The sequence below is a fragment of the Podarcis filfolensis genome (genome assembly GCF_964270895.1).
Source record: "Podarcis filfolensis genome assembly, chromosome: 3".
NCBI classification, from domain to species: Eukaryota; Metazoa; Chordata; class Lepidosauria; order Squamata; family Lacertidae; genus Podarcis; species Podarcis filfolensis.
The window spans coordinates 11,168,490-11,186,332 of NC_139606.1; the positions used below are offsets into that span (position 1 = coordinate 11,168,490).

At 46.6% G+C, this 17,843-nt stretch overlaps 1 protein-coding gene across 1 annotated transcript in view; it reads right to left on the reverse strand.

Annotated features, from left to right (window-relative positions):
- Positions 1 to 9,119: 9,119 nt before the first annotated feature.
- LOC310759499 (uncharacterized protein) overlaps positions 9,120 to 17,843 on the reverse strand; it is a 402,944-nt gene continuing 394,220 nt past the window's right edge. Inside the window, exon 5 of the mRNA XM_083606809.1 lies at positions 9,120 to 9,146. The gene's annotated coding sequence lies outside the window, so the exon portion shown is untranslated. The remainder of the gene's footprint in view (positions 9,147 to 17,843) is intronic.

Here is a 17,843-nt window from a genome sequence, read left to right on the forward strand (position 1 = left end):
TGCCCTTTCATAGGGCCTGCAGCACACTCTTCGTCTAATGTAGCTGCCTCCTTTTTCACTAGATGGCACTGCAAAGTAGTCTTAGGACTGTCCACAGAGTGAAAAGAGATTGCTGTAAAAAGTGGACCGCTTGAAGAGATGAGAGGCTGCCCATTCCTGCTCTGTTCCTGGCCCACTATGATGCAGTTCCAGACAACTCTAAGGAAACAGGTAAGAGCTCTGAGGAACATGAAACACTCATGTCAAACCCTCCAACATTTCTCTGATGACAACAGGGATGTCCTATTCAATAATAATAATATTAATAACAATAATAATTTTATTATCTGTGCCCCACCTATCTTACTCGGTTGCCCCACCTACTTTGGGAGGCTTCCAACATATATAAAAACACAATAAAACATTAAACATAAAAAACCCTTCCCTATACAGCAGGCATAGGCAAACTTGGCCCTCCAGATGTTTTGGGACAACAACTCCCATCATCCCTAGCAAACAGGACCACTGGTCAGGGATGATGGGAGTTGTAGTCCCAAAACATCTGGAGGGCCGAGTTTGCCTATGCCTGCTATATAGGGCTGTCTTCATATGTCTTCGAAAGGTTGCATAGTTACTTCTCTCCTTGGATAGGGGGTCGCATGACTCCATACCCTACAACATTTCTCTGATGAAAATAAGGCCTTCCTAAGGAAAAGGGGGACGCGGGTGGCGCTGTGGGTTAAACCACAGAGCCTAGGACTTGCCGATCAGAAGGTCGGCACTTTGAATCCCCGCAACGGGGTGAGCTCCCGTTGCACGGTCCCTGCTCCTGCCAACCTAGCAGTTCGAAAGCATGTCAAAGTGCAAATAGATAAATAGGTACCGCTCCGGCGGGAAGGTAAACGGCGTTTCCGTGCGCTGCTCTGGTTCGCCAGAAGCGGCTTAGTCATGCTGGCCACATGACCCTGTACGCCGTCTCCCTCGGCCAATAAAGTGAGATGAGCAGCGCAACCCCCGAGTTGGTCACGACTGGACCTAATGGTCAGGGGTCCCTTTACCTTTAAGGAAAAGGGGGTCATTCTGGGATCAAATCAGAAACCAGCACAGTTTCTGTAAATCCAGGACTGTCCCTGGAAAATAGGGACATTTGGCGGGTCAGTGATGTTTCTAGCCGTCCCATGTGCTTTGCACAAACTGAGAGGCTGCTACTTCCAACCAGTGTGCCATGGCAGGGGAAACACAAAGTATAATTACGTTTGTCATCAGACAGCTCTCTAATTGAGCTGCAGCTTTACAGCGGTGTAGCGGAGCCGCGATAGGTTGGGGTGGCGCACCAGGACTTTTCGCAGCAGGGATGATGATATCATCCCCTGGGTTGCTTTGTGCCAACCATTCTTCATGCCAAATAAACGAGCTTTTTTTCCCCAGACAGAAGTTGGTTTCCAGAGGAGGAGCCGTGTGTCTTGCAGCAAAAACAGTCAACCTCAGATGGCACCCTAAGGCGAGGCACCTTAAAGAGTAACCAATTTGTGAACTCAAGCGCACTTTGTCAGCAGCACGTTAGTAACCAATTGGTGAATTCAAGCCCATATCCTGAGATGAATGAAGTGCAGCTGGCAGGTATAGGAGAAAATTGCAAGGTGGGGTTGCATGGCATTGAGATGGAAAAATGACAGTCAGTGAGAGAAGTAATATATATGTTAAATAAGCACATCTGTAACTCCGTATAGTAGCAGAATGGTGACTGTTGTTGAGCTGATAGCATTAAGCCCTGAGTTGTGGCAGGAAACGATTCACAAGAAACTGTCACCTGTAGAACAGATGTCTTGGCATTGGCAAGGTAATTAAAAATCCTTTGTCTTGATTTAACCCACAAGTAATGGCCCTGAACTTCTTTGTGAATCGTAATTCAGGTGCTTCACATTGCACTCTTCCTTTGTTGCAAAACGGCAACCTGAAGGTCGGTTGTTTTACAATTGTCTAATGTTGTCCATGGAGTTTTCTTGGCAGGGATACTGGAGTGGCTTGGCAGTTCCTGCTCCAGGTGGATCACATTTGGTCAAAACTCTCCACTATGACCTGTCCATCTTGGGTGGCCCTGCACGGCATAGCTCATAGCTTCTCTGAGTTATTCAAGCCCCTTTGCCACGGCAAGGCAGTGATCCGTGAATTGACTGCAAGAAGATCCAATCTATCCATCTGAAGGAAATCAGCGCTGAGTGCTCACTGGAAGGACAGATCCTGAAGCTGAGGCTCCAATACTTTGGCCACCTCATGAGAAGAGAAGACTCCCTGGAAAAGACCCTGATGCTGGGAAAGATTGAGGGCACAAGGAGAAGGGGACGACAGAGGACGAGATGGTTGGACAGTGTTCTTGAAGCTACCAGCATGAGTTTGACCAAACTGCGGGAGGCAGCAGAAGACAGGAGTGCCTGGCATGCTCTGGTCCATGGGGTCATGAAGAGTCGGACACGACTAAACAACAACAACAACAAAGGTGTCTAATGTTTTACAATTTTTGATGTGCTGTAAGCTGCCCAGAGTGGCTGGGAAAACCCAGCCAGATGGGCGGGGTATAAATAATAAAATTATTATTATTGTAATTATTACAGAGTGCCCTGGGATGTTGAAATGTTCTCCCATATATTTATGGATATTGGCACTGTTATCTCAGATTTGTGTCCATCTATTCTCTTGTGTAAAGAATGCCTGCTTATCCAATGCACAAGGGCATTGTTGATAGATGATGGCATAAATCTCATTGGAAGGTGAGTAAGGGAAGAACATCTTATGTCAATGGTTCCCAAAATGTGGTCCATGGATCATTAGTTGTTATCCAGAGACCACCAGAAAGCTTCATTCAGGTGGTCCACAACATTCCACATAAAATATTCATATTGATTTGTAATTGTATTTTTAGTGCATCTTTCATTTACGTTACCTTTTATTGTATTAGCATTTGAATTCTATGGCATGCTGTCTCCAGGGAGGTTCAGCCTCCATTACACAGCTTTAGGCACCAGGCAAAAACATTTCTCTTCGACCAGGCCTTTGGCTGATTGACATCCGATACCCTTTTAAATGTGTTGCAGGAAGGCGGATTATTGGCTTGTTTTTGTTCTTATTCTTAGTATGTATTTTGTGTTTGTCATATTGTATTTTTTGTGTTTTTGAACCACCCTGAGATCTACAGATGAATAAATACAAATTTAATAGATAATAAAATAATAATAAAGATATGCCAGTAAAAAAGCAATAAACATACAATTAAAAATCACCCTGCAACCAGCACAGCACAGCACAGTACAACTGATGCAAAAGGCAGGAAAAAAATTATTAAGTGGTCCCATCAGAACCTCAGGAATTTTCAAGTTGGCCATGGGGTGGGGGGAAAGCTTTGGGAGCCTCCCAGAGTGGCTGGGGAGACTCAGCCAGATGGGCAGGGTATAAATAATAAATTATTATTATACAGTGGTACCTCGGGTTAAGAACTTAATTCGTTCTGGAGGTCCGTTCTTAACCTAAAACTGTTCTTAACCTGAAGCACCACTTTAGCTAATGGGGCCTCCCGCAGCTGCTGTGCCGCTGCAACGCGATTTCTGTTCTCATCCTGAAGCAAAGTTCTTAACCCGAGGTACTATTTCTGGGTTAGCGGAGTCTGTAACCTGAAGCGCCTGTAACCTGAAGCGTATGTAACGCAAGGTACCACTGTATTATTATTATTATTATTATTATTAATGACATTATTAGGTCCTAGTGTTGCCAGAGTAGACACACAGGCAGCGTTGGCAACTGGGTCTGATCCAAGCTTGTTCTTTCTGTGTCCTGTTGTTGCTGGCGAGTAGCTATTTTAGGTTGGGGAGTGGGCTGTAAGCAAGCACTAGCCTACCTCCCAAAACCCAGCATATTTGGGTGGTGCCAGCTGCAAGATGGGATCCGTGATCTGGAGGAGCCTGTAATAGCTGGGAGACAAGAGGCAGGGACGTAGCTAGCTGCTCAGGCACCCAGAGCGGCGGGGGTGGGGCGATCCACATATGGGGGTGGGGCAGCGATCTGCTTACAGGGGCGGCATGGTGAGCTGCCCACGGAGTCCGCCTGGTGGACGCAAGCCCCACGCTGCCGTTTCGGGCAGTGTGGGGCCCTGAGCCACCACGTCACTCCCCTGGTCAGAGGCAGGAGAAGCTGAAGAAGAAGAGTTTGGATTTGATATCCCACTTTATCACTACCCAAAAGGAGTCTCAAAGCGGCTAACATTCTCCTTTCCCTTCCTCCCCCACAACAAACACTCTGTGAGGTGAGTGGGGCTGAGAGACTTCAGAGAAGTGTGACTAGCCCAAGGTAACCCAGCAGCTGCATGTGGAGGAACGGGGAAGCGAACCCGGTTCCCCAGATTACGAGTCTATCACTCTTAACCACTACACCACACTGGCTCTGAAGGATTGGAGAGTGAAGATGCAGGAGGATGGAGAAAGAGGTCAGTCTGGTGCAGAGCCAAGGGCTTCTACATCTCCACCTCTTGGTCCTACCTCTCCTGCTCCATTCTCTCCCTGGACCAGGAAGGGATTGAAGTGGGGGGAGCCGAAGCAGCTTACACGCAGATGCAGTCTTCACCTGTTTGCACACAGCTTGAATAGGGGAGGTACATAAGCCAAGTTTGGGAGTGCGGCCTCTTGTTGTGGCAAGCGCCTCATCGGGTGAACACCTAGGAGTAGCTGACAGACGGAGTAGGGATGATGGACACGCCTTTTCCTAACTTGCAAGTGTGCTTTTTGAGAAGAAGGTTAATTCCTCATTCTGGGCATTCCTTGCCTGACATTGCTGTGACGTTATGCCTCCTGCTTGCTTGGAGAGAGGGTGGGGAGATTTAGAGCGTTTCTGTGTAGAAAGAAACCTCTGGAATTTGTGTGACTGGAATATTGCCTACTGAGCAAAGGTTGAGACTTCCTGTGCTTGGCTGCCTCTGGCTTTGCCCACCGCTGGAATGAGGCTGATAAGCAATGTGGCCCTCAGTTCCCCAGCCCTGGTCTAAGACAATGCATATTATCCCCATATTCTATGGCAGTGAATTCCTTCAGCTAATTATGCATTGTACTAAGAATGCCCTGAATAGCCACAGAGTGTACATTCGACCACTATGCCCTTCCTGCTGCAGAAAGGCATTATTTTCTTTGGTGTTTTACCAACCACGATGCCTAGGCCTCACTCAATGAGGCTTTCTCCCCACCGAACTGTGTGGAGTGTGGCTGCCACTGCCAATTTCTCTTTATTACCACTCTTTTCCTTTAGTTGCCTTTTGAAAGCCAGATGCCTCCATTAGCATATGGCAAGTCAACACATCCCTTCAGTTATATAAATGAACAACTGCCAAAAAGAGAGAGAGATGTATACGTTCAACCAAACAGATGGTTTCACATCTTCGTTCCCTCACACAAAGTTCATTCTGCCACCAACTGCTAACTACGAATAGTGCCAGATTCTATAGGTGATTCAAAGGCCAGCCCTGTGCTTCTGAATAAATGCCTACAATGTTTACCTGGAGATACAAACTAGGGTGTAGCATTTTTGAGGCTGAAAGCCAGCCACCCCCATTCCTCTCTCTCTCTCTGGTTGCCAGTGTTTTAAAGACACTACTCCAGCACTTTTAACTGTTGCCTGGCACAGAGAGTCCATCAAGGAGATAAGTTCATACCCTACAACATTTCTCCAATGAAAATAGAGACATTCCATTCCATCTATACCCTGCCCAACTGACTGGGTTGCCCCCAGCTACTTTGGGTGGCTTCCAACATATATAAAAACATAACAAAACATTAAACATCGAAAAACTTCCCTATACAGTGGTACCTCGGGTTAAGTACTTAATTCGTTCTGGAGGTCCGTTCTTAACCTGAAACTGTTCTTAACCTGAAGCACCACTTTAGCTAATGGGGCCTCCTGCTGCTGCCGCACCGCCGGAGCCCAATTTCTGTTCTTATCCTGAAGCAAAGTTCTTAACCTGAAGCACTATTTCTGGGTTAGCGGAGTCTGTAACCTGAAGCGTATGTAACCTGAAACGTATGTAATCCGAGGTACCACTGTACAGGGCTGCCTTCAGCTGTCTTCTAAAGGTTGTATAGTTACTTACCTCCTTGTCTCGAGGGTCGCATAACTCCATCCCCTCCAACATTTATCCGATGAAAATAGGGACGTCCTAAGGAAAAGCGGGACATTCTGGGATCGAATCAGAAACCGGGACGGCTTCTGTAAATCTAGGGCTGTCCCTGGAAAATAGGGACACTTGGAGAATCTGTAAGCTCCAGCTGCTAAATTTATGGATGTCAGGGTCAAAAGGCACAGACGCAGGGCACCACCCCTCCCACAAGCAAACCACCCAGTCTACATGTTGCCACTGTTTAACGCATTCACACACGAGTCATCAGCACATATGTAACTTTTTTTAAAAAGCATAGGTGGAAATTTTAGGTCACCTGTGTTATCACTGCAAATGCTATACTTCTTGAGAGGTGGAGAAAGGTAACATATTCAGTTGTTCATCATCCGTGATCAAATGAATAGCATACGTATGTAGACTCATTCCGGCGCATGAGCATCTTCAGGAATGGGGGGTAGTCAACATGGTACACCCCAAAGTGTTGTTAGACTACAACTCCCTTCATCCCTGATCATTGGCTATACTGGCTGGGGCTGGTGGTCCAAGAACATCTGGCGGGCAGCAAGTTCCAGAAATACCAGAATGCCTTCAGAATAACTTTTAATACTTGAAGTGAAGCCAGGTAGCATGTGACTCTATTGTTTATGTTGCTACTATTAGTATTAATTTTTAGCACATGTTCAGCCTGATTTTATACACAGAATCCTAGAACTGGAAGGGACCATGAGGGTCATCTAGTACAACACCCTGAAATTCTGGATTTTTTTTGCCCAACTTGGGGCGTGAACCCACAACCCTGAGATTAAGAGACTCATTGCTATTAGGTGAAATTACATAGCATATTGTGAAGACACTTCCATTCAAATGTCATTTGCCATATTCCCCTCTGATCATAGGCCTTCACTACTATATTGGCTTACCAAATTCAGAAACCACGAGCCAAGCTTTCAGAACTCAAAAGGTTGCAAGCACAATTTAACATGAAAATCAGGTTATCTAACTGTTAGCAGTTCTTTTCATACTTTAATACTTCATTGTTGTTCAAATTAGCTCTTAATGGTTCCAAAGCAAGCTACAATTCTTATTCTTCCATGAAACCAGAGGGAGGAAACCCAAGCCAGCAATGCTAAGAGTGTGGGCTGGAGGAATTTGAAAAGGTGTCCCACCCTTTATGCCTACCCCAGATTCTGTCATTTTTAAATTTATTTTTGCAGTATAAGCTTGAGAACTTCTTTCCTGTTTCATAATTCAGGAATAGCTGGCTCTGAAAAATTCAAAGACTAACGTCTAGGACATATTTGAATATATTTGGTTTAGAAATTTACAAGTTATTAAGCTGGCAATTCCTTATCATTTTAATTTGTTTCAGACGGTGCCAAGAAAGATTACAATCTAGGAAGATTATAAAATCCTATGAAGATTACATGGTCCATCAGTGGAGTCTTGTAAATGCTGCCATGGGCCAATAAAACCTTAAGTCGTTTATTAGAATGTGTGCCAGGTACCAGCAGATGTGTTAAAGGGCCCCAAAGCTCAGCCAGTGGCAAGCATTACAGAGTCCTCCCTCAGCGGGTGCAGAATTGGACCTAGTTCTTTTGTCAGCAAATTTGCTTCTTTATGTCTGAGAATGTGTGGGAGGAGAGAATAGCTTGAACCAAACAAGTTCAAGCCCAAGCGGTACAGATATCACCAGCTTAGTTAGTGTGCAGTGCTTGTCCAGTTATACACACACAGAGAAGAAGGAAGTCCTGCTGAGTTCACTGGGGTTTACTTCTGAGTCAATGTGTTTTAGGATTGCTCTGTTAACCAGGGATGATGGGCAAATGTCCTAGGAGGCCCAGGTAAGGAAAACACCACTGTAATAAAGTGAACTTTCACCCCTTAATGTTTCACCTGCCATGGTCCTTGGTTGAGTTCAGTTGCCACAGTCAACTCTGCAAGTTATAAATCAAAGAAACGAGGAAATGTGAACACTCCTGCGCACCTTGGGAAGTTTGCAAGGCAAAAGCAGCCCAGATTCAGAGCAGTGTGCCCTTTTGTGACAGCGAAATGTTGATCCTGTCACTGGACGGCATCTTGCACAACATGACCATTATTTTGCAAGTTAATTTATACTGCTTGAAATTATTGTAGTGATTATATAATTGACAATCGTTGCTCTTTTCCTCTTTTTAGTGCACCACCTGTCAAGTTTCGTCTCCGAAGAAGCCAGCTTCTGCTGTCCTCTTTAACTTTAAAATAGCTGGATTTTCCTTTAGCAAATAGGAACACATGGGCTCGCAGCATTCCCTTTGATTTCCAGTGTGGAATCTCAGATGATCTCTTTATTGAGCATTCATCCTGATTTGCTTGCACAAAGCTTACGCAGAGGTTAGACTATGACCAGTCTTTATTGAGCATTTATTCCAATTTGCTTGAGGGGTCTTCCTGCTAATCGTTAGGTCATCTCACAGTTTTCAGTGTATTTACTGTCACTTTCCTAACCACAGAAAGTCCTTTCAAGGGTTGTTGCATCAGAGTGACAAAATACTTTAATTGCACAAACCAAAATGTCTGCTATGCACTTGAATAAAGGTAAAGGGACCCCTGACCATTAGGTCCAGTCATGACCGACTCTGGGGTTGCAGCGCTCATCTCGCTTTATTGGCCGAGGGAGCCGGCGTACAGCTTCTGGGTCATGTGGCCAGCATGACTAAGCTGCTTCTGGCGAATCAGAGCAGTGCACAGAAACACCGTTTACCTTCCCGCCAGAGCGGTACCTATTTATCTACTTGCACTTTGATGTGCTTTCAAACTGCTAGGTTGGCAGGAGCAGGGACCAAGCAACGGGAGCTCACCCTGTCGTGAGGATTCGAACTGCCGACCTTCAGATCGGCAAGTCCTAGGCTCTGTGGTTTAACCCACAGCGCCACCCGCGTCCCTATGCACTTGAATACCTCTCACAAAATGCTTACTGTCTGGAAGAGACCTGAACCCGAATCTATTTGCAGCTAGAGGAGATATCTCCAAGAGGTTCCTACGTGCACAGGAAATATGGAAGGTAAGAAAGTAATACATCACTAGCCTCAGAATTCATTTCACTGCTCTCCAGCTCCTTGTATTACATTATCCTGCTGTGAAGTCAATCCCAGAAGACCCAATATCAGGAACATCCATGTGATGCTACATGGATTGCAATGAATGTAAGGACTAGGTCAGCTCTTTATGATTTTGCTTGGAGCACCATGGTCTGTTTAACAAGGAAGTCTGGGACCCCCAATTCTGCTGTGGGATTTTAGGAAGGAAGCATCTAAAGCTGCTTCTCACATTATAGTAGAAATAAGTCCTGTTCGAATACAACCTTTCAATAGTCATGGACTCATGGTATTATCATATATGCATCAGGAAGGAGGGCCCAGCCAAAAATATTATTATTGGACACTTTTATGTACTACTTCCAGTCACAAAATGACTTCAAAAGTGGTTTATCTAGACACTTAAAGCAATATAAATACAAATCCTAAAATGCAGTTTAAATCCACAGCTATCCAACAATTATAGTCAGCAAAGCGATAGTAGAACCAGACGAGAACTGAAGCAAACTAAACACAGTTGCCTCTAGGGGAAGGGAGTTTCACAACTGGGGTGCTACTAGGGAAAATATTTTCTCATTGTAGTGTTGTCCTTATCCTACCCTGATGTTAAATCAAGAGTGGGGGTTCTTTTTCAGCTTGAGGCTCACATTCGCTCACTGGCAATCTTCTGGTGAGGGGGGTGCATGCTAGTGGTAGGATTGGGCAGAGACATACCCTCCAACATTTCTCTGGTGAAAATAGAGGTGTTCTATTATTATTATTATTATTATTATTATTATTATTATTATTACCTCACCCACCTAGTGGGGTGCCCTAGCCACTCTGGGTCGCTTATATTTATAAAAATAACAATAAAAGATTAATATTAAAAAACCTTCCCTATAGGGCTGTCTTCAGGTGCCTGGGAGTCATTTTGGACTCACAGCTGTCCATGGAGGCGCAGGTTAATTCTGTGTCCAGGGCAGCTGTTTATCAGCTCCAACTGGTACGCAGGCTGAGACCCTACCTGCCTGCGGACTGTCTTGCCGGAGTGGTGCGTCCGCCCAGAGTGGCTGGGGAAACTCAGCCAGATGGGCAGGGTATGTATGTATGTATGTATAAATAAATAAAATTCTTCTAAAGGTTGTATACAGTGGTGCCTCGGGTTACATACGCTTCAGGTTACAGACGCTTCAGGTTACAGACCCTGCTAACCCAGAAATAGTACCTCGGGTTAAGAGCTTTGCTTCAGGATGAGAACAGAAATTGTGCAGCGGCGGCATGGCGGCAGCAGGAGGCCCCATTAGCTAAAGTGGTGCTTCAGGTTAAGAACAGTTTCAGGTTAAGAACGGACCTCCAGAACGAATTAAGTTCTTAACCCGAGGTACCACTGTAGTTACTTATCTCCTTGGCTTGGGGGTTGCATACCTTCCAACATTTCTCCGATGAAAATAGGGACGTCCTAAGGGAGAGGTTTTCAACCAGTGTGCTGTGGCACCCTGGGGTGCCTGGAATGATGGTCAGGGGTGCCACAGGCAACACTGGCCTCTGTCGCTCTTCCCTCCCTCCCCTGATGCCCTTTTGCACGTCTGCCTCCCAAAGTCTTGCATGGCTGTTTGTTGCAACGGCCTTGGCTGCAAGCACCACAAGCGAATGGGCTGCCCAGAGGACTCCCGAGGAGAGGGGAGAGGAGGCTACGGGAACACTTCGCAAGGGAGGTTCTGAAAGCAAGGCTCTGCAAGCAAGGGGTGACATAACTGGGCCTCTAAGGCTTGGAGCACGTTTCCCCACAGGGGAGCCACAGAAAGAATGTACTGTATTTTTCGCTCTATAAGACGCACCAGACCATAAGATGCACCTAGTTTTTGGAGGAGCAAAACAAGAAAAAAAATATTCTGAATCCCAGAACAGCAAAAGGGATCTGGCTTCTGGGATAGCCTCTTGCTGTTCTGGCTTCTGGGATAGCCACGCAAAGCCTCTTCAGGGCAGCGGGATGAAGGCTCCCCCAAGAGCTGCGCAGCCCTTCTCCCTCCTCGGGGAAAAGCCCCCAAGAGCCGCACACACGCTCCACACGGCTCTTTAAAGGGAGCACTGAGCAGAGCCTCCTGCCTGCATTCTCTCCATAAGACGCACACACATTTCCCCTTACTTTTTAGGAGGGGAAAAGTGCGTCTTATAGAGTGAAAAATATGGTAGTTGGTCAAGGGGGCCGTGGACTCAAAAAGGTTGAAAACACCTGTGCTAAGGAAAAGCGGGACATTGCAGGATCAAATCAGAAACAGGGATGGCTTCTGTAAATCCAGGACAGTCCCTGGAAAATAGAGACACTTGGAGGGTCTGTGAATGTGTCTCTTACCCTTGTACAGTAAACTCTATTCCTGCCACTCAAAATCCAGAGGTTTCTGCGCAAGCATCTCTCTCCATCTTCCATCCAGGCAAACAAGATCTGTTTTCGGTGTCCAAGCACACATTCCAGCCAGGGAAATTGTGCTCAAAAATGGCGATACAAGGTCCAGGGATGTGGCCTAGAGAGAGAGTGTGTTGAGGGCAAAACAGGGACGCCTTAAAGGCTGCGTTGGTCCCCTAAGCCCGATGTTCTCCACTACGGGTTCAATCTTTGACATGCACCTGCTTCCACTGTGTGATGTGAAAGAGCCCCACAAGCCTCTATCCTCTATCCATAGCTGTCAACTTCCCCCTTTTTTAAAGGGAAATTCCCTTATTCCGAATAGGATTCCTCGCAAGAAAAGGGAGAAGTTATGCCTCTATCTCAGACGGAAGGGCTTGAAAGCCTGACTCTGCCTTGGCTTTTAGAGCACCTTGGCTTAGCCTCTGTGGGGAAGAGCTAGTCGTCACTTGCAATGGGGCATAGGCTTCGGCTGCGCCTGATCACGTCCAGGTATATAGCACCGAGGGAGGCTACTCTCTATGACTCATACCATACAGCATTTTGCGAATGCCAAAAAGGAGAGGGTGGGGTCCCCGTCTATAAACTCGGGATTCAGAAATGTTTACTCCAATTTGCTGCTTGGTTATACTTGACTCTGTGGGTTGGCACACCCACTGATTTACTACCTTCGTACGAAGAGCACTGTCAGGAAGGCTTTCCCTCACCCCACTTTATTTTAGTTTTTTCAAATGAAAACCCTCGGACTCTGGTTAGTTAAATATTTAAGTTCTTAGACGGCAAGATGAGAAAATTATTCACTTCTCCCCAAATGGTGTGTTTTTCCTAGAGGCTTAATCTGTGCAGTGCATTACACTGGCACTTACTGAGACGGAGGAGACAACTATGAATTCTACCCCTCACGCCCATTTACCCCCTGCCCCACCCCAAACAAGCAAACATACAAACAAACGCATGCATGCGCGTGCACACACACACACACACTCTGCTGGTTTTCCTCGCACAACGTTGTTCCTGTAGCTGGGACAGGATGTGAAAATGACAGAACCTACTTTGGTGCTTTTTCAGACAAAGTGGGCGTTCTCTAAAGAGGGCAGACAATCGAACTAGGCATCCAATCTCCATGCCCCAGCCCCCACCGCTGTATTAAAAACTTGAACAAACATTGAAAACAGAGAAATGTAGCTCCTATTGCTGCAGAGGGATGTGCCCGATAGATTCTTCGCATGGTTATCCCAACTATCGCTTGACTATTTGAGCTTATCATGGATCATCCATATCGACCAGTTATCCAACAATGGAAGGCAAGCTGAGAGGCACCCATCCGCTACATTAATTGTGTGAACCGACTGCAGTAGGATTTGTCATTCAAATTCACTTTCATAACCCTATGCAAGCAACAGATGTTCACAATTTATCTGAACCACCCTGAGACATCTTGGTATAGGGCGGTATATAAATTCAACAGCAAACAACAACAACAACAACAACAACGTTAGGTTGGAGTAATGTTGCACAGTACTGTGTTACCTTTGCCTACCACTTGGCCGAATTATGGCATAAACCTATTGATCCTAAAAGCAGCAAAGGTGTGCACTTTTTAAACCACATCTTCCCCGATGAAGTCAGGACACATTTGTCAAGCATGGTCCCTCACCCCACCCCAGGTCACATCTTGTACACTTTTTGTTGTAAAATACTTATTTGCTCAAGATAAAACACACAAACTTTTCTTATAAAATAAGAGAACTTTTATGCCAAGGAGAGGAACGTTTTTCCGGCTGAGGGCCTGATAGCTTTCTGAGCAATCTTTTTTGCCAGTAGTGGGCTGGGGCAAACGCAAAAAAGTTGACAGATAAACGAATAGAACTTTTACCTACTTTTACTCACACACTCCTCTCTCTAGCCACTCATCCAGGGAAGCAAGAGGCATTATGAGAATTCAGGGACACATTCCACCCGGGGAAAATACTCAAGGAGGTTGCAAAACAGAGTGGACGAGGTACATGGCTTGGGGGAGAGGCAGAGTAACTGAGGAGAAGTTGTAACTTGGGGAGAGTGACCTAAAATGTAGCCTTTGGCCCTCAGGGATGAGATTTCCCATCCCTGCTTTATGCAAATAACACACAACTTTACATATGATTAAGAGGTTCTAAGTTTCATCTTCTTGCTTCGAAGACTGGTTCCTGGGATTTCCAAATTGCCATTCACGTGAGAACTGTACCTAATCTCATTAAAGTGCCACGTGAGCTAATAATTTACTGAACTTGCATTTATCTTCAATTCATTTGAAGTGAAGACATCTCTTACTCGCTGTGTTGACTTGCGTTGCCTTGGAGATATTACCCTAAAGGTTCGATTGACAAGAGGCTTTTTCCACTTACAAAGAGTCCAAGGATATTAATTTCACGTAAATGTCATGGGCTGGTTGGATTGCAGAGGAACGGTGGGAGGAAAACCTGAACCCAAGGGAAGAAGGCTCAGAGTAGTGGTGGGACAACAATGAGTAGTTAGAGGGAGAAGACTGGGAACAGGAAGTTTTGAAAGCTGAAGGGGTAACAGGGCTTCGTGAGCTGGGAGAGTCTATGGCAGAGAGAAGTCCAGAAGTGGAAGCAGAAGTTGAAGCAGGCAAGTGGGAGGAGAGAGGCCAAGATGCAGAGAGGCTTGTGATGAGTCACAGGTGTCTCCTGCTGCTGCTGTGACAAGCTCCTCTCCTCCCTGGTCTCCCAGAACCAGAAGAGGCATGAAGCGGGAGGAGCAAAGACAATCATGCAGGCACAGTCTCCAATTGCTTAGGAGGGGGGAAAACAACCCTGGAGAGGAGGTTGTGGCATAGCTGTCAACTTTCAGATTTGAAAATAAGGGATCAGCAGCCTCGCCTGTCCCAGGCACTCCTGTCTTCCACTGCTTCTCACAGTTTGGTCAAACTCATGCTGGTAGCTTTGAGAAGACTGTCCAACCATCTCGTCCTCATGGTTCAATGTTACTAGTGAGCAAAGTTACCCAGTCAGGATTTGATCAAATCTTGGTCCTAACTTTTGGGGTTAAGATTCTATTTAGCTGTCCATTAATACTGACAAACCGTATCTCCCATTCATCTCTCAGATCCCCTTGTAAATCTAAAGTACTGACCTCACCACATTCTGCAGTAAAAAATTTTCCCGTTAATTACACATTGTGTGAAGGTAAGTATGTGAAGCTACAGAATTCCTACTATCAGCTTAAGTGACACATTCACACTCACTCTCTCACGTGCGCGCGCGCGCACACACACACACACACACACACACACACAAACAGAGTAGAGCCCCTCCGAGCCAAAGGCCCAAAGGCAGAAAGCCCAGCCAGCAGCCAAACAAAGCCTCAAGTGGTGGTTCCCACAGCGCAGCAACCCGGCAAAGGGGATGCAGCAAGGAAAACCACCGTCACCTCTCCGCTGGGAAGCACTGAGCAAAGGCGAGGCCCCAGGCAACACGGCCGATTTGATCGGCACAAGGCATGCAAGCTCCACCCCCCAGTCGTTCTCAGACTCCTTATTGGGCAGCTGAGCAATGCAGTTGAGGAGCCTCCCTGGCCGGCAGGGAGGGAGAAGAGCTGCTTCCTTTGAAATCCGTGAAATTTACAGGATATCAACAATCCGGGATAGCAGCGGGAAATGGCGCTGGAATAAGGGAGTTTCCCACCAAATAAGGGAAGGTTGAGGACCTTTAGTCTTGGCAACTGATCCTACTGGGGATGAGTTCCTATGCTCATTAGGCCTGGCGCTTTCCTTAGTCTGTGCGGATCCTGTTGTTGCTAATAAAGGGTTAACTCCAACATGCACAGTGTGATTTACTGCTGGCTCACTCCTGGTAGGAAATGTCAGGATTCTGACATCAGAAACGTTCCGTGTGAAAACAGCCAATCATGTGCCCCTTCCCTTCTCCCACCCATTCACATTAGATCTCCTCTTACACACTTTCCCCTTATTCAGAATATTCAATACAATCCCATAGCATCTCAATTTGTCATGGGATTTCTGTTGCTAACATTTATTCTGCTACGTGTACCAGGTAAAAGTGCGATGGGGAGCGTCTTTCCAACCTGAGGACAACCTGTCCTTCTAGGCAACCTCCTGGAGAGCACTTAGCATCGGTGGGCAAGACGAAGAGGCAAAAGCTGGCAGAGCAATGAATATGAATTTAACCTTTTGTACAGTAGGCTAGTTCTTTCAGACTCAGATGTTGCTCTCTGTCTCCCATCAAGGTAGGCAGGAGGCATCACCAAAGTCCAGCATCTTAAAAAGCAGAGACATCACCTTGCCGACAAAGGTCCGTATAGTAAAAGCTATGGTTTTCCCAGTAGTGAAGTATGGAAGTGAGAGCTGGACCATAAAGAAGGCTGATCGCTGAAGAATTGATGCTTTTGAATTCTGGTGCTGGAGGAGACTCTTGAGAGTCCCATGGACTGCAAGATGATCAAACCTCTCCATTCTGAAGGAAATCAGCCCTGAGTGCTCACTGGAAGGACAGATCCTGAAGCTGAGGCTCCAATACTTTGGCCACAACATGAGAAGAGAAGACTCCCTGGAAAAGACGCTGATGTTGGGAAAGATAGAGGGCACAAGGAGAAGGGGACAACAGAGGACGAGATGGTTGGACAGTGTTCTCAAAGCTACCAGCATGAGTTTGACCAAACTGCGGGAGGCAGTGGAAGACAGGAGTGCCTGGCGTGCTCTGGTCCATGGGGTCACGAAGAGTCGGACACGACTAAACGACTAAACAACAACAATAAATCATCAGAGTCCAAGGGCACATTCTATCTACTCAAAAATACTCAAGGAGGGTGCAAAATCAGGGTTGGTGAGGGCTGTGGCCTGGGACAGTGGTGGGCTTGAGTACTATGGTGCCCTGTGCAAGGCCAAAATTTGGTGCTCTCCCTCGCCGCCAGTCCTTGTGCTGTTTTCCCAAAGCTGTTTAAGTGAGGCACCAGGGTCTAAGAAGGAGGCATGGTCCTCCCACCTCCTTCCTAAAGCTGGGCAAGCAACAGCTAGGCTTTGGGAAGGAGGTGGAAGAACTCTAGGACCCTGTCAGAGCCCTTATGCCTCGCATAGCCCTAAATCCACCACTGCTGGGGAAGGGTCCTGGCGGCCAGATAGTGAGGACTGAAAAGCAGGGCTGGTGAGGAGTGTGGCTTAAACCTTTCCCGCCCCAACCTGGCCACAGTGATCCACGCGACAGTTACCTCCAGGCTTGACTACTGTAATTCGCTCTACGCGGGGCTGCCCTTGAAGCTGTCCCAGAAATTCCAGCGGGTGCAGAATGATGCAGCGAGGCTCCTCACAGGGTCTCTGCCATGGGAACATATTCACCCAGTGCTTTTCCAGCTGCACTGGCTCCCGGTGGGGTACAAGGTCAGATTCAAGGTGCTGGTTTTGACCTTTAAAGCCCTTCACGGCCTAGGACCCTCGTACTTACGGGACCGCCGCTCCCAATATGCCCCACGGAGGACCTTAAGGTCCATATATAGCAACACCCTAGAGGTCCCGGGTCCTAAGGAAGTTAGATTAGCCTCAACCGGAGCCAGGGCCTTTTCAGCACTGGCTCCAGCCTGGTGGAACACTCTGTCTCATGAGACCAGGGCGCTGCGGGATCTGATTCCTTTCCGCAGGGCCTGTAAGACAGAGTTGTTCCGCCTGGCCTTTGGCTTAGAATCGGTTTGATTCCCTCCCCCTCTTTCTTTTTCCTTTCTCCTCCTGTGAAGAGGCTGCATCCTAATGTTTTAATGTTGTATTTTAATCTTGTTTTTTAAATTGTATTTTAATCAACTTGTTTTTATTATTGGTTGTTAGCCGCCCTGAGCCCGGTCTTGGCTGGGGAGGGCGGGGTATAAATAAAATTTATTATTATTATTATTATTAAGAATGTGGCCCAGGGAGTGTTCTGAGGGTCGCATAGGGAAGCCTGGAGGGCCACAGGTCCTGAGTCTGAGCTCCTCCATCCCTGTAGAAAAGGATTCTTCGGCATAGAGTACAGTGACAACAGAAAACAGTGGGCTCTGTGGCAGACCAGTTGAAAGGCAACACCAGGGCTCACTCAAGGAAGTGTTAGCAGTGAGAGCAAGCCAATGTGTTGGCCTGCCATGTCTTCGTGTTTTAGCATTGACTTCTGATGAAAGGAAAGCAGTCCTTCAGAACCTAAAGACACAGATATGACAACAGGTTGAGGTTGAGACCTGTTTTGACAATAAAGCCACACTGCCAATATTTCCACTC